Source organism: Elephantulus edwardii, unplaced genomic scaffold (assembly GCF_000299155.1).
Source record: "Elephantulus edwardii isolate Elephantulus edwardi_28Jun2011 unplaced genomic scaffold, EleEdw1.0 scaffold00061, whole genome shotgun sequence".
In the NCBI taxonomy this organism is placed as follows: Eukaryota; Metazoa; Chordata; class Mammalia; order Macroscelidea; family Macroscelididae; genus Elephantulus; species Elephantulus edwardii.
The window spans coordinates 4,101,640-4,122,783 of record NW_006399811.1 but is presented as its reverse complement, the minus strand read 5'-3'; the positions used below and the strand labels follow the sequence as shown (position 1 = coordinate 4,122,783).

Sequence of the window (21,144 nt, the reverse complement as noted above, 5' to 3'; positions counted from 1 at the left end):
AATATAAAATATATTAATTTTATTTGTTTTGAACTTCATATAAATGAAATCACACAGACTGCACTCCTTCGTAGTGGTGTCTTTCTATAAAATAAGAGGCACTTAATATTGAAGGTATGTGTGTGAATAGGAAAGTGTCACTAGGGACTTAAGAGATGGGGTGACAAAGGCATAGATCAATAATAATTAAAACATTATATGAATATATGAATGATTGTATAAAACACAACCTACATGAATGATGCACAATGTCTATGAATTAGTGTATGCAAACCAATAAAAAAAAATAAAAAAATACTTTTAGAAACCATTTTCAATGAAAGTTAACAGGTTTTGGTTATATTTTAATTTTCATTTTATTTCATTGTAGCAAAGCTGCTTTTGTTCATTTAGTGTTTAGCCTGGATATTACACTTTTCCTTTGCATTACAGCATTTATTTGCTCACAAGGACCCTGCTTTTGATTTTCTCCTCCAGTTTAAATCTTTTCCATTTTTTCCCTACCTCTGCTGAACTTATAGCCCCCAACTGCAGAAGGCAGAAACACCACTGACACCAGGAGAGAAGAAGGCTGTAAAAATCCTTGCATGTCAGCATGGTAATAAAGGAAAACCCTTGCTTGGCCAGGACAGTAATGTTTTTACTTCATGTGGTATTTTTCTCTGAATTGAATGGAACACTTTTACCATGGAAATAGTCCTCCTTTCCCTTGCCCAGAGTGAGGAAGCACTCAAGAATGCAAATTTCATATATTTCTTTGCCAGTTTAATAACCTCAGGGGTTAGGGTAGACAGATACAACTTAGATGTGGGTGAATTTGGGTGTTCTGGGTCATACCCAGGTAACATGGTAGGTCTTGCACTATGACTCACCTACAGGACGGGAGGGAGAGGGCTGTTAGGTAGCACTGTTCTCATTTGGGTTTCCTGAAGGCATGAGAAGAGGCACTACAGTTAGGAGGCAGGAGAAGGTGAGACGGTCTTCATTCTCCTCTTGTTGTTAGGTGCTGTTGAATCGAGTACACCTCACAGCAACCTTAGGAACAACAGCTCTGAGCCCCGTCCTGTCCTGTGCCATCCTCATCATCTCTAACACACTTGACCTCATTGCTGCAAGCACTGTCAATCTATCTCATTGAGGGTCTTCTTCTCTTTCACTGACCTGTCATTTTTCCAAGCATGATATCCCTTTCTAATGACTAATTTCTTTTCTACAAGGTTTCTATGACCCATGGATTCTCTTTCACAGTCTCCTTTCCCCTCACTCTCTTACCGCTTCTGTATCTCACTGTGTCTGTTGATAATCTTTAAGCCCCATCCTCAGACCTTCCATAAAGGATTTTACTGGTCCCTCCCACCATGGGCCAATACTGATGATTTCTTTATTTGTATTGTTGTTTCCTGCCACGGGCTTCTCCTGGGAAAATCAAAGCAACTCCACTGCTATTGAGTCAAGTTGACTTGTGATGCTAGAATCCATTCAGCATATAACAACCTGCAAGTCCATATGGACAGAAATGTGATGATTGCATTTGAGGTGCATTGGGTGGAGAAAGAGTTCAGGCTCCTGCATGGAACAGCATTTCATCTCAGAACCACTACTGTCCTCCTGCACCATATAGATGCCTCTGGATCTCTGCTCATGGGCTAGGTTTTGAGCTTGGCACTTGAAATTCAGGGGTTGCTTTTGGTCAATTTGTTCCAAAAGGGATTGTGTAGGTGGCAAGAATTCTGTGTGTTTTGGACACCTCTCAGCTCCAATAAATTTGTTTTCCACGTGGGGCCCTTAAGAAGACTGAAATCCAAGTCTTGCCACCCACCTTGTTTAAGTTCTACTTATTTAGCAATGGCGGGACTTTGACCTCCCGTGGCCTTGCCACTGTCTCCACATATTCTCTTACTTCGTGGTGTTGACAAGTGATCTCTCTCTCATTTCAGATCATTAATTGGGAGGAAAAATTGAGTTTCTTCATAATAGTCCATTCCTTTGTATAAAGGATAGAAATCAAGAGTCCAAACTCATGAAATGAACATATTTTTACTTCAAAGAAAGATGGTTTTGGATACCACACAAATACAGATGCACAGGTCATTGGAGAGATTCCAGGATTTCTCTGCACATTCCAAGAGCCCTTGACATGAATGATTCTACTCCTCTGCCCTCAGGTCCTTATATTTTCTTCAGCTTAGTGGAGCAATGAAGGCCAGTGTTTCTCACTTTATGGGCAGGAAACCTCACATTAGTCTCTACCAAACAGCATGGAAGTCACTTGCAAATGTAAGGACAGAAATCCTGGTTTCAGATCATATAATAACACCTTAACCATTATTACACCACTGTTTTTAAATGACATTTGAAGGTAGCCTGATGAGAATTATATAGGAGTCATTTTAAAAGAGTAGATTACCAAGCAGATGAAGTCAAATTTCCTGGGAAAGTGACCCAGGAATGTACCTTTTTAAAGGTGTCAGTAGTTTTTATGTGCAGCTGGGTTGGTGAACTACAAGATTCTGTGCCACCTTCCCACACTAGTAAAAGTCATGGATACAGAAACCTGAAAGCAAGTTAACAAATTTGCAAAAGAAGCAAAGACCAAGAAAGGCAGCCTCTTCCAGACAACGTACCCTGCAAATTAAATCAAGAGGTGTTAGGGGCAGGGATGATTTGTATTTCTTTTCCCTTGAACTTCTGCATAATAAGCAATGCCCATGGAAATGGCAGTTAACGAATTAAACTCTTTTAATGAAATCAAGAGGTGCTAGGAACAGGGAAGAGATGCAGTTCTTTCCCCTTGAACTCTTCTAGGAGCAATGTCCATGGAAACCACAGTCAAGAAATTAAAGGCATAGTGTTTTAGGAAAATCTGCTGCAGAAGACCTCTTTAAACTGTTAAGATGCAAAGATGTGATCTTGAGAACTAACATTCACCTGACCCAAAGCATAATATTTTCAATCTCTGTGTGTGTAAAAACTAGACAATGAATAAGGAAGATGGAAGAGGAGATTGGTGTCTTTGAATTACAATGTTGGCCAAAATGTTTAACTATATTATATGCTGCCAGAAGATGGAACTAATCAGTCCTCAAAGAAGTTCCCTCAGAAGGGAGAATGGTGATAATTCTTCTCATGGACTCCATATGTGTTATGAGGAGGCATCAGCTCTTGGAGAAGGGTATCATGCTTGGCAGAGAAACCAGCAAAAAAGAGGAATATGCTTAACTAACTGGATTATCAAAGTGGCTGCCACACTGCGTTCAAATACAGAAACCACTGAAAATGATGCACGACCAGGAAGTGTTTTGTGTAGTTGTCCCTAGAGTCAATATGAGTCAGAACCAACTCAAATCACCTAATGACAACTTCTCCAGACAGATCGCTATGGTTTCCAAACTCAAAGAGACTTTTCCCCCCCAGTTTCCAGAGCTTGTGGTATCCACCTAATGCTGAAAATCCAGCTGCACTCTTTCTATGTGTTACATCATTGCCAGAAAGAAAGATCTTGCAATCAAAACTTGGCTGAAAGTTTGATTGATGTTGCTTGAGGCACACTTGAATCTACCCCATACTTCTATCACCACTTCAGGGTTTTCAAAAGTAATATTTATTTTCCATTGTAGAAAAGAAAAGCATAATTTGTTGATTTCTAGAGAATCATCATGTGTTTGAAGATCAAGGGCGTCTGGCATCCCTAATGGGCAACTCCTTACTAATAACAACAGTCAGGAAGACAATACAACGTTAAACACTTCTGTGCTAGTCGTGGTGTGGAAAAACAGATAATCGTATGCTCAGACTTACGATTTAAAATAGGAACTGTTATTTTTTTTGCGTTATTGATTCCTATATTTCCTCACGTGTTTTTTTCTCAACCATCCAGAGTTCTGTAAATGGTATCAACATTTATCCTGCTGCTAAAAACGTGAAATTTGGATATTCTTGACTCTGTTTTTCCTCTCAATCTTACTGCTTTCCCAAATGACATCTTGTGCTAACACAGTCATTCCATCACTCAGTCAATCCCGTCTGTGCCAATTCCCATTTACCTCTTGAATATACCCCTCTATTGATGTGTCTCTACATTATCATCTTTCTTCGGTCAAATGGTCGCTATATTGTTCAGGATCCCCTCCTAGCCAGGTAGCTAACACTAATTAGAGACACCATTTAAAAATATCAATGAATTAGATGCAGCACTCTCCCTTACAATATCCCAATTCCTGTTGCACTGAAAATGAGCCTAGTGACCTAGCAGTCACATAATTGGCTGTTATCTGGAAGTATCTGGAAGGAGATGAAGCTACTAGCCATAACACAAATGGATGTGGTCATCTGTTTTTATAGGGTATTCCATCTTAGCCTAAAAGGTCTTGTGTGATCTGATGCTTCTTTTTTTTTTTTAATGTCAGTTTTTGCCCCAATTGGTTTCTTTATTGAACTTTATCCACACAGATTCTGACAATTCCAAACACAATCCAGACTCTTCTCTACCTTCAGGACATGGGTACAATTTTTTTTTCTGCTTAGAAGACTTTTGTTCTTGCTATTATCCCAACTGCCTTTTATTCTTTCTTAATATGTAAGAACAATTTTTACCACCTTGCTGCTAGGTGGCCTTCAGTCTGCTACAACTCACAATGGCCTTAGGAATGACAGATTGAAACTTTACCCTACCCTGAACCATCTTCATGATCTAGTACCTCAAGTCAGTGTCCTAAGTGAGAGCGGGCCCACTTCAGGTATTTGCTAGTCCACAGGCCATGACTGCCAGTCAGTATTCTCAAATAAAAGGCCTCCCCATGTCCTGCCCCACAGCCCTTTCTACCAGATAAGAAATAGTATCAGTAAAACAGTTTCACCAGACACACGGGCCTTCTAGTCTACCTTGTCTAAAAAAAAAAGTGCCTTACCAAAATCTTCTCTCATATAAAACAGAACCTCACTGAGAATGAGAGACTTGTTAACATCTAAGAAGCTATTAAACTCCTATACGCTTGTTTCTATATTTGGATTTTGCTGTTAAATCCTAGGTCTTCAGATTTGCAGGTGCTCTATAATGCTCTGTTCCCTGAGTTTAAGAACCTAAACTTAAACTTGGGATACTTTTTCCATCACTGTCCACTGACAACAGATTGATTGTCCAATCACTCAGCTTCTTCCCTCCAGTTTGATAGACCTTACTTATTCTCCCTTCCATGACTCCCAAGTTCCCACTAATCCATTCTCTGTACAGTTGACATTGTTCTCTGCCTACCAAACAAGTCTTCCTAAGATGCTCCGAGATCTGAAAATATTCTGAGGTTTCTCCAATTCAGGTGTTTTTTAAAAAATAATTTGTGTGTGTGTGTGTGTGTGTGTGTGTGTGTGTGTGTGGAATCAAATCGGATCTGACTGGTACAGGAGGAGGAGCTTGTCCCTCCTTCTCCAGCAGAACATTTGGTGGATTCAAACTGCTCACCTCTGGGATTTCAGTGCAGCTTCTTACCACTAGGCAACCAGAGCTCACCCAATGCAGACATTTGAAATCTTTAATAACAACTATTAACATTATTTCTTATCATCCTAATTTCTCATCCCTGTGTGTTTGGCAAACTGGTTATACAATGAAAATAGAGATGAAATGATCTCTAACTATGAAAATATTTGGTGGGAACCTCCTGCTACCCCATTCTTTACTATTCAATTATTTGTTTATTCCTGCATTTATTTGACAATTAAGAATTGAGATAAGAATTAATTAAGAATTAATTGAGAATATAGCACTATATTACATCCATCAATTACAGTAATAAATGAAATATGATAATAAATCTGAACATGTGAGCTTGCAAAGAATTAGCATGTCGTTCTGCCTGGGGATATTAAGTATATGAAAGAAATATTTTGAGGTGGTTTCATTTGATAGAGAAGGAAGATTAGGGCCAGGAAGAAGATGCAGTACATGCACAGACACAGAGATGCTAAAGTGAAAAATAGAGAAGAATGTGCATAAACACACAGGATACATGATGGTGAAAAGTTAGGACAGGGGAAGAGCCTGAGAAAACAAGTTGGGACATACTTATGGTAGAAAAAGGATCACATACTATGAGTTCAATTTCAGAGGAATAGTACACTTCTATGTAAGATATCCTTTGGCCATCTTTACAAAGTTTATGGTTGAAGAATTTGTCTAATTATTGTTATACTCTTGTTACTGTTAAGTCCAAGCCCCAGGCAGGTGTGGTGAGACGTGCTCACAGGGGTAGCTTCACATCCAGGCTTCATTTGGGAAGTGATCTAAGCAACCACTGTATGTCACTGTTGCTCTTCCTGAAATCAGTGTTCTATCTACAGCCTCTGATCCAGGAGCCACAGCAATGATGAAACCTGAGCCTTTCCTAAGTTATCCAAACTGGGAGGAAGCTTTTGTATATGTAGGAACTTTGCCATTTACACAGGTGAATCCTGCCTCTGCAGGCCTCCTGATGTCACATCATTCAGATGCAGGCTAGAATGAAAAGGACAGACTAGCATTTCTCCTTGCCGAGTTTCCCTGGCTGAATAGAAGAGTCAGGAGTCACAGAGGCCATTAGCAGGCTGCATTAACTGATTCCCGTAAAGAATTCAATGTGGCAGTGTGGCTGTGAGCAGATTCTTTGGAATCAGGTGACTGATATTAGAAATCTAGCCACGGTCCTTAACAAATCTGTGGCTAGAAATGAACTACTTAACCTCTCTTGTACTCCGTTTTCATAACTGAAAAATAGGGATAATGAGGCCTAGCATCATTAAAAGATTATATGAGAAGCTGCACTGCAATCTAGAAGGCACATGGTTCAAATCCACCAGCAGTTCCATGGGAGAAGGATGGGCAATCTCCTTCCTCTGAAAACCTGTTGGAGGTCAGCTATGGGCCAGTACCAACTTAAAGGTACACAACAACAACAAGGCATGCAGTATTAGGAGTCAACATATTTGATGACATAGAGGAAATGCTGAAGACAAACCAGAAAACCAAAGCAACAGAAATTAATAGCTTTGATGACTAAGGCCTTACTGTTAACCACGTTCTTTTCCCTCTTTCTCTCCATTTCCATCCACTCCCATCCCTTTATCTTTTGTCATTTATAAATACAACACCACACTCAGAGTGCTGGATGTTAATTACATTATGCACATTTCTAATCTTATTTAATTTTTCAGATTTCTGTCCCACCCAGAATCCTCCAGAAGACAGTTCATAAATCAGTTTAGCCTTACTTAGCCCAAAGACACAAACAAAATGCTCACCGGCAAGGCTAAAGACGAGATTTACATGAGTCTGAGACTGAGGGTGGAGTAAAAGGCAGGAGAAATAGTATCAGCAATAAGAAATTATGGGCTAAAGAAATCCCTCTTGGTTTGTAGATAATAATCAAGATCTTACTCATAATAGATTTTAAAATATACCCCTTTTGATTAATAGGGAAATCAACAATCAATGGAAAATTTAAGGGCAAAGGAGAACTTTTTAATATGATACTTTCTAGTCTGGAGTTGAAGATGATGGAGACTTTATGAGTTGAGCAAGTGTCATATTGGAGATGAAGGTCTGTTTGCCAACCACCAGAGCCCTGCAAGCCTGTAGCAGTGAGCTGGCCTGCCTCCAGAGGCACAGCCTCATGGCCAAGGCTTACAGCTGAGGCTCCATGGTTCTTATCCCAAACGAGGCTGTAATAAATTATTTTAAAGCTAACATTACCCAAGGGTAAACTTTGACTGTATGTACTAAGAACACTAATTATAAAGCCAGACAAGGTCTTAATGGAAAGAAAACAAATATCTATTCCTTACAGATGCAGGTATAGACACAGAGATGTCAAGGTCCCCTTTTATAGGCAAATCATAGATAACACGTGTGTGTAGTGGATCAGTGAATATTTGTTACCTATTCTTCTACGGATATAATTCAAAACTTAAAAATTAGGTGGATTACTTTCTTGATTTTTAAAAAATTGGAAACCCAGGATACCACTTAAATTCTAGCATCTCAGCTGCACTCAGATTTCCATTTCATTCACCAAGTCTTTGGTACCGCCCCTATCATAGGGTTGGAGTGCTAGTGGACTGGGGTGTGTCAGGCTGCTACTCACAAGGCTGGTGACTTGAATCCCTCAACGGCTCCTTGGGAGGAATAGTCAGAATCAACTCAGCAGGTTTTGCTGTGGTATATGGTAGGATAAAAGCCTTGAGATTACAAACCTCAGAGGTTCAAGCTATGATTTGAAAAGATCAAAAAAGACTATCCTTCTAAGTACTATCTTCAGGAGATGCCCACAGTAAATTTTGAAGTGTTTCCAGCTTTATCTTGCGGACCATTTAATTTCTTTCTCCACCCCCCACTGACCTTCTTTTCCCTTTTCATGGTCTACTTGAAGCCACTGTAGTACTTGGAAAATTGACAGACTTAGGGAGAGGATGAAATGAAGAGAGAGTTTTGATTGAGGGAGGAAAGTGCCTTCCCCCCCCCCCATCTTGAATTTAATGACATTTCTATTTTGTGATGTGTTACTTTTATAGGCAGGAGAAACGCACTTCTCCCCTCTCTGGGAATGGAAGACGTACACCTCCCACCTTGAATGCCAACTGTAGTCTTTCTGGTCTTTATGTTATTTTCCTAGGGCAAACCACAGGATGAAGGCAAAAGCTACTAACAAGAAATGCAGCTGAGTATATTTTGTGTTAAAGAAGTCTGCCTGTTAAACAGTCCTAAGAGTAACCCAGGCAGCAATAGCCATCTCACAAGGGACCTGCCTCTGCTCAAAATGATGATGATTCTAAAGAACAACAGCTTTGTTGACAGACGGCTTAATATGACCAACAACTGTGTCCTATTCTTTTAATCATCAAAAGAACTCTGTATGTGCATCTCTGTGCAACAGTGAATGAGTGAAGGAATGAAAAGAAAACTTTTCTGTAAACTTCTGTGAATATTATTAGAAAAATTTTATTTAAACAAGTGTATACAGTATCTTCATATTATAAATAAGAATAATGATATTCAAGATAGCAGGCAGTTGTCCAAGTTCAAAAAGCTAATATAATAGCAGAGTTGGGATTCAAACTCAGATCCTACTAATCTCCAAAGCCTGAGTTACTAACCACTAAGCTAGAAGATGAGGAGTCCTGGTGACACAGTGATTAAGCACTTTGATACGCGAATGGTAGCTAACTGAAAATCTATCAGCCACTCTTTGGGAAAAAGATGTGTCAGTTGTCTTCCAAAATGGTTACAGCTATGGAGACCCTATAGACTATGCTACACTTTCCTATAGGATCACTGGACAGAATATATTTTTTATTTGTTTGTTGTTGACTTTTTTCCCTTAAATTTAGAGACAGATGTAATAATTACAGTAGTTTTGACTCTCCTTCCTTATTTATTGGCTAAGTACTCATAAGAATGCAACTTAAATACACTCTGAGCTTCAATTTTTTAAAACTGTAATAAGCATAATTGTATGCTAAATTTTTGCCACTATAGAAAAATTACCTGGTATAGAATATATAAAATAATCAATATAGAATATATAATATAATTAGATTATGTTGTTGTGTACCATCGGGTCAGAAGCAACCCATAGCTTACCCTCTGGCAGGTTTTCAGAGGCAATTAATTACCTAGGAGGAGACTGCCCATCCTTTTCCTGTCGAGTTCAAGGCTGGTGGCCTTGAACTGTGTACCTTTGGGACTGCAGCACAGCTTCTTGCCACTAGGCCAGCAGAGCTCCCTAATTATAGTGTAGTGAAATAGTATAATAATAAAATTATATCTAGTGCACTATTATATAGTGTATATATGGATTGAGGCTCAATGTCAAGAAGACAAAGATTCTCACCACTGGACCAATTTGCAGCATCAGGATGGATGGTGAAGAGATTGAGATTGTTGACAGCTTTAGTCTGTTTGGCTCCACAATCAATACTCTTGGCATCAGAAGCCAGGAAATTAAAAGATGTATTGCGATGGGAAAGTCTGCTGTTAGGGACCTCTCCAAAGTACTGAAGAACAATGGTGTGTCTCTGGAGACTAAGGTGCATCTGATACAGGCCATGGTCTTTGCAATCACTTGTTATGCATCAGAGAACTGAGAAATGACTAGGGAGGATAGAAAGAGGATTGATGCTTTTGAGCTTTGGTGTTGGAGAAGAGTGTTGAGGGTACAATGGACTGCTAAGAAAACAAACAGATTAATCTTGGAGAGGGTTAAACCGGGCTGCTCCTTAGAGGCAAGGATTCTGAGGCTTCATCTAACATACTTTGGTCATACTGTAAGGAGAGACTGGTCCTTGGAGAGGGACATCATGCTTGGGAGGGTAGAGGGCAGGTACAGGAGGAGAAGGCCCTCTGGGAGGTGGATTGATTCCGTGACTGGGGCAATCGGGATGAGTGGGGTCGGAGACAATAAGATTGGCACAGGACACAGCAGGGTTTAGGGCTGTTGTACATAGGGTCGCTATGAGTCACAAGCGACTGGACGGCATATAACAACAACAACAACAACACACTATTATATATGGAGCTCTGGTGACCTAGAGGTAGGAGCTGCACTGCAATCCCTAAAGCACATGGTTTTAATCCACCAGCTGTTCTGTGAGAGAAAGATGGGCAATGTCCTCCTGTCTGATTTACTGCCTCTGAAAACACACTGGAGGGTCAGCTATGAGTCACTCTGACTTGACTGCACACAATAACAACAACATATTAATATGGATAGTCCTGGTGGCTAGTGGAATTGCACCGTCAATCTGAAGGCACACAGTTTTAAATCCGTCAGTTCCTCTGCAGGAGAAATATAAGCAATCTCCTCCCATATGATTTACTGTCTCTGAAAACTCAACGGACGGTCAGCAATGGGTCAGTTCTATCTTGACAGTAAATAACAACTACAATACTATTATTATAAGGAGTCCTTCCTGATGGGATGACTGGTTAAATACTGGCTGCTAACTGATAATTTTGTTATTTGAACCCATCTAATACTCCATACGACAAAAGGTCTAACATTCTGCTCCTCTATATGACAGGGTGGAAACCCTCAGGGACAGTTATACTCCAGCACATGTTATTGCTATGACTTGACAAACACCTCACCTGCACTTACTAATAAAAATGGACTATATATATATATACATCATGTAATAAAATGCATTTTTGTCAGGAAATAAATGGGGCAATGTACGTCAAGTACTTAGTGCACATAGTACGCAGTGACAAATCACTCTTATGGTCACCATTATCATCATGACATTCAACCCAATGGAGTAGAGCCCAGGCTTATGCTTGTGAGCTCTGCCACATCACATGCTATTTCTTTGAGTTTATAGGTGAGCTCTGTATCCACATTTTGCTGCTGCTCATCTCTGTCTTCCTCCTCAATTCAAAGGAGAAAGAGGCCAGCGGAGGAACTCACCAAGCCATATTTGTTCATCAGGTTAAGCAGTCACTGTGAGGCCTCTTCACTGGAGTCATGGCATAAATTCATTTTTACTCAAATTTAAAGAGACGTACATACTTAGGGAAAGCTAATACAAGGGACAACCCTCAGAAAAGGTAACTGCTCACCATTACTCTTGTGCAGACCTGACAGCACCTTTTAATGACATCTTGATGGACAGCTTTGACCAAGAGAAATTATCTAAGTGAAGTTAGGAAATGGTGATATTGTAGAAGGTAAATTAACTATGGGCCCTAATGAGGTTACTGTAACCTTCACACGTAAAGTTAACTTCTAATGAGAAAAAGATAACCATGGAAGTGAAAGATAAAGAAAAATATAATATGGTCTCCTTTTGTGGATATAAAATAAGTAAGACACATTTATTTTAGCTTGACTAGGAATTTAGATTAATAGAAGCACAGAACAGTGGTTAATGGCAATGTGTATTAGAAGTAAGTTGCATGATAGGAACAAAGAGAAGGAGAGTTGACATGCGTAGTAAGGAGAACAGAAGAGAACTCCTCATACCACATATACTTTACAGATTCCTTGACATTAAAATTATGTCTGCATTTTTTCCTTTATCTTCAAAAATTAATCTAAAAGACACAAGTAGAAACAGAATGAAAAAAGACTATTTCTTTTGAGGAGACAAGCTTCCCATGGAGACTTTCTTGTTGTGTGTTCTTCTCAACAGATTCCAATTCCTAAGGATCCATGGATATGGTAGCAGTGTTCCATAGACTTTGCCAAGTTCTAATCTTTACAGGAGCATATGCCAGGTCTTCCGGCCTCAGAACGGCTGAGAGGGTCTGAATTAACAAATTGGCATTTATCCACCTAGCATTCAACTATTATATCACCAGGAATCCTTCTAAGTACGTTAGGGAATTCAAAATTCTATAATTGATATTTTATGATGGTAACAAAGTTCCACAGACCAGTGATTCTGGACCTTGTCTGTGCATAATAGTGATGGGGAAGTTTTGAAAAATACTGACTCCTAAGTGCTGCCTCAGAGACTCTGGTGTAACTGATTCAAGCAGTGAGTCAAGTTCAATGTGTCAAGAACCTCCAATGGATTTTCAAGACTGTAAACATTTGCAAAAAAAGATTGCTCATCTTCACCCATAGAACCACTGCTGGGCTCAAACTGCCAACTTTTGAGTTAGCATCCCGACAGACAAGGCACTACGGCCCCTGCCATTCAGCTCTGCCTCACGGCGATCCCAGAGTAGAACAGAATTGTGCTCTACAGGGTGTTCAGTGGCCAAATTTTAAAGCAGCAGTTCATAAATGTTTATTCAGAGATACTTCTGGGTATTCATGAGCCTCCAATCTTTCAGTTATGAGGAGAAGGCATTAGACATTAATACAACTATGTAATCCCACTAATTGGTATAGAGTTGAACCAATCAACCTTAAAGGTCTGTTGAGAAATTGGAATGAAAATAGTGTTTGAGAACAACCAACCCTTTTATGTCACTGAGACAACTGCAGAATTAAAATACGTAGTTATTTTAACAAAGTTCTGCCACTCTAAAATAAAACAGAGATCTCCACCACCTCATTTTTTTGGCATCAATTTTACCATCAGTCATATTGTGAATTTTCTCATTAACATAGTACTTAGATCCATTCATAAAATATTTCTTGAACAGCTATAAGTTAATGGACTAGCTATTGGAGACAAAATGTGAAACACCATGGTCTATTAACAATAAAGACAAGAAAACAGGCCATTTCAGTTGTGTGGGATTAATAGGACAGAGCACTTCATATAGTCCAGGGGAGATCTGGATTTACCAGATGAAATCACATTTACACTGAAAACCACAAAGTGGAATTTAGTCAAGCAAAAGGTAGGGAAGATTTCTGAGCAGAAGGAATAGCATGTGATGGCCTACAGCATGCTGCTAGCCATGCATATCTGAAGTAAGAGAAGTTTAATGGTTTTATATTCTGCAGTACAGAAGCTAGTATGTACAACAATTCAAAGAAAAATAATGAGAGGGAAGGCTGGAGAAGTATGGAAGGTCCAGGTAGACCTTGCACGACCCCAAGAGAGCTTTCATTTTATTTCTCTAAATGAAATAAATGAAGGCTATTCATTTAATGGCCATTAAGTAGGGGACATCTTAAGTATATTTTGGTGACCACTTTGTATTAAAGAGGGAAAGATATGAGTCAGAAAGATCATCCCACCTGTCGTACTAACATGGCAGTAGAGGTGAAAAGGAAAGACTGTATTTGAAAGTCAGTAATGTGATAACACTTGGAAGGACTTGATGTTTGATTTGAGTGAGGTGAAGTCTATTGAAGATTTTGCAGGTGACGTGGATACTTGAAGCTCAAGCAACCATGTGGAACACAGGAGAACATGGAGATTCAAAAGAGATTATACATGTTTTGTACACTTGGATATTTAGCTGCAGGTGGGATATTCAAGTGACTTTATCCATAGGTAACCAGCCCCAATAGAGCTGTTCGAGTGACATATTTGGATTGAAAAATAATCAGCACATAGAGGGCACTTACCTGTGTTTCATTGATTATGCAAAGGCACTTGGCTGTGTGGGTCACAGAAAATTGTGGCTAACTTGAGGAGAATGGAAAGCCCAGAACACTTCTTATGTAAAACTAATTCTTGGGCCAGGAAGCAGTGCTCAGAGCAGAGCCAGGAAACATTGCATGGTTATAAATCATGAAAGAAGTGCATCAGGGATGTGTCCTGTCTTTATGACTTTTCAATCTATATGCAGAACAGATTATTCTGGAAGTTGGGCTTCATAAGGAGGAATATGGCATGAGGATTGGAGGAAGACTCATTAAGAACCTACATTATGAAGATGACAAAATCTTGCTTGCTGATACTGAGGAGGACCTGAAGTGCTTGCTGCAGAAAGTCAAATACTGTACTCTTCAATATGGATTGAAGTTCAACATCAAGAATATACAGATTATTACCACTAGGCCAATTGACAGCTCCATGATAGATGGAGAAGAGATTGAGGTTGTTAAGTTCAGCTTACTTGGCTCCATAATCAACACTTTTGGCACCAGCACTCAGGAAATCAAAAGACAAATTGCACTGGGAACAACTGATGTCAGGGATTGCTCCAGAATGTTGAGAAGCAATGATGTCAGTCTAAGGCTGAGACGAAGGTATGCCTTAGGTGTCCAGGCCATGGTCTTTGGAATTATTTACTATGCATCAAAGAGCTGGACAATGACAAAGGATGACAAAGAAGAATTGATTCCTCTGAGTTGCAGTACTGGAGAAGAGTCTTGAACATCATATAGACTGCCAAGAAAACAAATAGGTCTGTCTTGGAGAGGGTGGAGCCAAGTTTCTTTTTTAAGTCTAGGATTTTGAAGCTCCATCTCACACACTTTGGGGCATGTGGCCAGGAGGGACTGATCTTTGGAGAAGGATGGAGGAACAGTGTAAGAGAGGAAAATCCCAGATGAGATGGATTGATATAGTACTTGAGGCAATGGGGGTAGGTGTGCAGGAATCAGTCTCAGGACAGGGCAGGCTTCAGAGCTGTTGTACATAGGGTCGCCGAGTGGCAGTTGGCTCTACAGCACATAACAACAACAGATGGCAATTAAGGTTAGGGAGTCAATGGACTCTCTTCTTGACCAGTGTATTGAGCAAGAAGGAACAGAGGCCAGAGAAATACCACTAGTAACGTAATGTGTGAAAATAAAAAGCTGTTTTAAAAGAGATAGAAAATAAGAAGGAAAGTCAAAGACTGAGATGTCACAGAATCAAGAAAAATCAGTTTTGAAAATGAGTGTGTGGTCAGCTATGGTGTCTTGTTTGACTACTAACAGCTTTCAAGTCCTACCACTGTCCCACATCTGGGCAAGATGCTAAGAAAGCCTAGGTGCTCCCTCTTTAGGTGCTGGCCAGAAGTTCTAACCATGTAAGCTTCTGTTCACATGCTGAAACCCTCTTTCCAGCCCCGCCTCCTAATCACATTAAACACCCAGCCAATCCCCTTTCCCCGGCCTTTCAAGTCATCTTCAAACCAGCTTGGGAGTCTCTGCTTCTCTCTCCAAAAAAGCCTTGTTGTGTGAGTAATGAATCTTTTCATATTCTTGTGTGTGTGTGTGTGTGTGTGTGTGTGTGTGTAATCATGTTTCAACAATCAAACCAATTTTGGGGTAAGATGAGGCTCATCCTATTTCTGTAGCATGACTTTAACAAATATTCTATCATAAGATAAAGTCTAAGAAGAGTTATTGCATTTAGCAGCAGGGAAGTCAACGACAGGGTCAGTTTTAGTGGCGAGATGAGGATAGAATCTTGAGTATCAAAGGATGAAGGAAAGAAGAGATAACGAGATGGAGACCTTGAGTACATGAAGCTCTTTCTAGAAGTTTCCTAATGAAAGAGAGAACACAACAGAATGGTAATTCTAGAGGGCAATGGGTGAAGAAAAGGCTATTCTTGTTTGATTTTTTATGCTGGGAGAGGACTGTATAGAATTAAACAGAAGTAGGCAGGTAAGAGGCCAAGAGGGGCTGCAAATGAATGAAAGAAGCAGGGCAATGGATTGAGGTAAATTCTGGAGAATGGAAATGGGATGCAGAACAAATGCAGAATGAACCTTTGTTTGAGGTGAAGATGCACTTGCATGCTTGTGGATCAACAGTGCTCTGTGGTTAAACAGTGAGGTGGCATAATGGGAGGCAAAGAAGAGGAATCCACGTTGGAGGACAGAAGTTTGGAATGGCTTTGGAAAATGGAATCAAGACCTGTACTCAAAACATCAAATGATTCAGGTGCCAGTCAAAGGTCATTTAGTTTTCCTCCTGTCATCTTGGCCAGCTGATCATTCCTTGGTTTGAATATTTAGAAAGACTTACCTAGTTGTCTTTTTTTTTTTACTTTCAACTTGCATGATAGGAATTGCCCTGACAACTCAAAAGTACATGGTTCGAATGTAACAGCTGACTCCATGAAAGGAAGATAAACAATCCCCTCCCATGCAAGTTACTGCCTCTTAAAACCCATTAGAAGGTCAGCTATTGGTTGTTTCTGACCTAATAATTGTTGTTCTTGTGGTTAAGTGCTGTTGAGTCGCAGGTGACTCATAGTGACCCTGTGAACAAAAGTCCTGGACATCTGTATAACTTTCATCCTCTCTCCAGGTTCATAGGGTTTCTAGAGGCAAGCTATTATGGAAGAAGATGCCACTCCTGCTTCTAAACTTGTTTTAATCCGGGAGCTCCACCAAACACTGTCCACCATGTGTAACTATTCTCACATTTAACTCATCAGCATCACCGTGTTCGGCTTCACAGCAACCATGAGTTACTTCTGTACAGCAAGTAGACATACCAGGGTTACATGAACTAGAATAATGTTTTACTAAAAACAATAAAAGGCAGGTCTGAGGGCCACAGAGTAGAGTCACCACTTTTGGCTTGGGAACATGGCTTTCTGTCAGCTAGGCCGACTGCTCTTGCTCTCTCTCTCTTCCTCTCTATCTCTCTGCTAGACTTAACAATACACAACATTTTTATAGTTAATTGCTTATTTTATTATTAACTATTACTTCATTGATCTGATTATAGAAAACTGGACAAAACTCATAAAATATAAATAAGCAGAAAAAGAAATGTTATCTAAAAATCCATTCCTTAGAGATAATGATTAGTAATATGAAAGAGTATTTCTGCCCAGTTGTTGGAAAAAAAAATATATGAATACAGTTTTAATACTGAAAGGAGGGGGTCATATAATTAATAACAATCAGTATTTTGTGATTCCCACCCCCCACTTCTCATTGTAACGTGAATGTTTTCCTATGTTTTAAATGTTCTTCCAAATGTCTGCAGTGATGGCACAACATTTAATCATGTGACAATTTATTATTGTATAATGAGTTTTCTTGATTGTTGTCTCCTCCAATTTCCTCCTTTCTGTTTTCCTTTGGGAAGCACCAGGGGTTTAGGTGGTGCTGAATCTCCCCGTGTCTCCAAGATGGGAGTTCTTGACACAGGTCTAAGCAAGTCTGGACATTGTGCTTCCCTTTTCTCATAGGCTGAGTGCAGAGTGTAGAACCACCCAGTGTCTGAAGAAGGAGGGAACCAAAGAAACCAGGAGAAATAACGCCTGGAGTCCATGCCTCCTTCTAGATTATTCTTTAACTCAACTAATTGTTGCGGAGTCAGAGTTGACTCAGTGGTGACCCTCTAGTAGGTTTTCAGAGGCTGTAAATTGCACAGCAGGAGACTGCCCATCTTTCTCTCATGGAATAACTAGTGGATCCGAACCACCTGCCTTTAGGTTGCTAGTATAACTCCTTAGCTACTAAGTCACCAAAGCCCCTTTGGAGAAAATAAAAATTCCCTGCCCAGCTCTCCTCCAATCCAGCTGCAAGGCCTGTACAGGCCTCTGCCCTGCCTCTTTTCCTGAGGTCGAATGCTCCCCCTATTGTGTACATCCCTAGATTTGAGGGACAGGGGACTGCTATTTGCAGCCACATGCCAAAACTGAGACACACTAACCAAAGTGACCAGAGTCACTTACTCAACAAGTTATGAATGTAGCCATGAGGGTCTCCCACTACACTGTGCACTCCATCGGGATTGAGATTCCTGCATTTTTTTCCCTCAGTTTCTCCTCCTCTGTGCCTGCATGTCCTACAAAGAACTTTATGGGCCCCCATTTCTACAGAACTGGGCTCTCTCTACCATGCAAATAACACTGCTGACATAGTGCCTTGGGTAAACAAGAGCAAGAAATGACAATGATTTAATCCCCATGCGCAAACTTCTGATTACCAGCCCTTGGCCTGCTATGTAAACAGGTGTAGACGAAGATTTAATCCGTTTACACTGTGCAGTAAATAATTTAATCTCTCCACAGCACGGTGCTAGTGAATGTAAATGTTTAAGCCAGAACTGATGCTGACATTGTGATGCAAGCATTCTGTTTCTCAAGACAGAAAAACTGAGTTGACATGTGGCCCTTGAGTGCCCTTGCCCAGAGTGAGGGAGAGGCAAGAGTGAGACAGAAACACCAGCGTTCTGGGCAGAAGTATCACTGTTCCTGGTACACGGCTAAAGCATTGTTACATCTCTCCACCATGAGCACCTTCTGGCTCTAAGTCTTTTCTCTCTCCCTTTCATTAAGGTCACAGTGTCAGTTCATTTTGATGAGGGTCTCCTCTTTATCTGGACCTTTCTGCAGGTATCTGAGGGGGCTGCAGGTGAGTGCAAAGGGAGGCCGAAATGCAGAGGAAAGAAAAGTAAGAAAATAACAGCCTTCAGGCTAGCTGCAGTACCATTTTCACTTGGAGATTACCTCAGCACTCACTGTATCACCTGTCGCTGAATGCCTTTGCAAATTGCTCCTATATTATATTAAAATCATATGCAAATGTGCTCTCAGCTGTCAGAAACTGTTTACTACACCAGATGAAGTCCACTGAAGCAGAGAGCACTGTCCTCTGAATTTTTTAGCAGCAGCACCAGGCTCCAATCAGTCTGATTCTTTCCTTGGACTGAGAAGGTGGGTGAAGGCTCACCCGTTCCCACCCATGGGCGAGCCTGGCTTGATCTGGAGTGGAATGACCTGGATGGGGAAACCCTGGCTCTGTCAGCCCTATCCCAAGATGTGTTGGAATCAGCTACCAGAGGGCCAAGGGGAAGCCAGAAAGCAAACTTTCTGATCATCTGCTTCCTTAGAGACTTCTAGCTGACAAGCAAAGTTGGTAACCCCCAGCAACATTAGTACTCCCATGGTTGGGATTTTGTTAGTGAAAAAAAAAAATAAAAAATTAATGCCTACTTTGGTCAGACTTTGTGTGTCAAGCCTTAACATAAGAAATAAATTTGATTTATTTCTGCCCTTAAGTAGTTTATGGCGGAGAATGAATGTATACAATTTACTCAATCTGAAGAACTTTTTCTTAATTTTTTTTTAAATATTAAGTGACAGAAAAGGATTATCTTTGACGTCTTTGAGTTGTGGTGCTAGAAAAAACACTAAATATCCCATGGACTTGCAGAAAAAGGAACAAATATGGTTTGGAGAGAGTGCAGCCAGGAAGATCCTTACCAGGAAGGAAGGTAAAACTTCGCCTCACATGCTTTGGGCATGTTGTTAGGGAGGCGGCCAGGGCTTGGAGAAAGACATCATGCTCAGAAAAGTGGAGGGTAATGAAGTGGGGATGACCCTCGTACAGATGAGCTGACATAGTGACTGTAACAATGTAATAGTTACACAACACTCTGTTGTAGAGATGGTGAGGCCGGTACAGGAAGGGGGAGGCTTCAGATCTGATGTTTATAGGGTCTGTATGAGTTATACTACACTTGTTGGTGCCTAACAACCACCAGCATGTTAAGCAGGGAACTCTGGTGGCGTGGGCTGTAGGGTGGTGTGCTGCTAACCCAAAGGCCTCACCTCTTTGGAGGCTTGAATCCACCATCAGCTCTGAGGAGGAAAGATGGTCTCAACCTCCTTCTGTGGAATTTAGAATCTTGGAAACCCAACGGATGGTCAGTTATGAGTTGGTTCCTACTCACAGCAATATTGTTTTGTTTGTTTGTTTTTACCATAGTGAAAGTTGGCACGTACTGGACACTGAAACGGATGGGCATTATTTCACTGTGTCTCCAAACCAACTCTGATATGGGCATTTAAATAAATTAAAAAGTGCAGTTTATAAAGGGAAGAGGCAGATGTAAACCCTGGCATATGGGTCTTTAGAACCTTTCTCTAAATTAGGTTGCCATGTTTATGTTCTTTCTGTCTGTCCACCCTGGGCATTCAGAAGATGGTTCTCCTGGCTTATGGGTTGAGGAGAACAGAAACATTATCTTTGTAGAAGCAAAGTTCAGCAAGGAAGAACCAGGAAGTCTGCAGCTATGTCATGCTGAGTATTAGGCTTACCCATGTGAATTCGTCTAGTATTCACATATAGGTATAACTTGGAGAAGGTGCAACCAGAGGGCTACTTAGACTCAAGGAGCTTCATTTCACATGCTTTGGAGATATAGTTAGGAGTGGCTTTCCTTGGAAAGGAACATCAGGCTTGGAAAGGTGAAGAAGGGACCACAAAAGAGACATGATTTGACACAGTGATTGCAGCAATGGGCTCAAGTGGGTCAGAGAAGATGAGGATGGGACAGAATTCCAATTTGTTGTTCACAGGGTCTCAATGAGGAGTACTTAGCTGCAGTTAGCAGAAACAGTACCTACATCTGTCTTCTAGCGTAGATATTCTTATCATCCTCATTTTGTAAATGAGAAAAACCGAGGCAGAAAAAGAACCCCTCCCAACATTACACCTTCCTAATATCATCATATGAGATGGATTGATTCGGTGACTGAGGTAATCGGAATGGGTGTGTCAGAGGCAGTGCGGTTGGCGCAGGACAGAACAGGGTTTAAGGCTGTTGTGCATAGGGTCGCTGTGAGTCGCAAACGACTCAACAGCACATAACCACAACAACAACAACAAATATCATCAAGTCCTCAGATAGTACATGACGGAACTGAGGATAATACCATCCAGTTTATCCCTGAAACTGTCGTCCTGGTGTAAATTTAGTACTGACCTGGATGTAGGTGACATTTCAAGGTTTTGGAAGCTCTTAACACCTTCCTTGCAAGAAAAAACAATTACCAGGAACATTTTATGTGAGATTGAGGAATCTG

The 21,144-nt window shown here is 40.5% G+C and overlaps 1 protein-coding gene across 1 annotated transcript in view; it reads right to left on the bottom strand.

The window, feature by feature from the left end:
• The window catches only part of PAPPA2 (pappalysin 2), a 475,277-nt gene that overhangs the window by 93,213 nt on the left and 360,920 nt on the right, over nt 1-21,144 (bottom strand). The gene's annotated exons all lie outside the window — the stretch shown is intronic.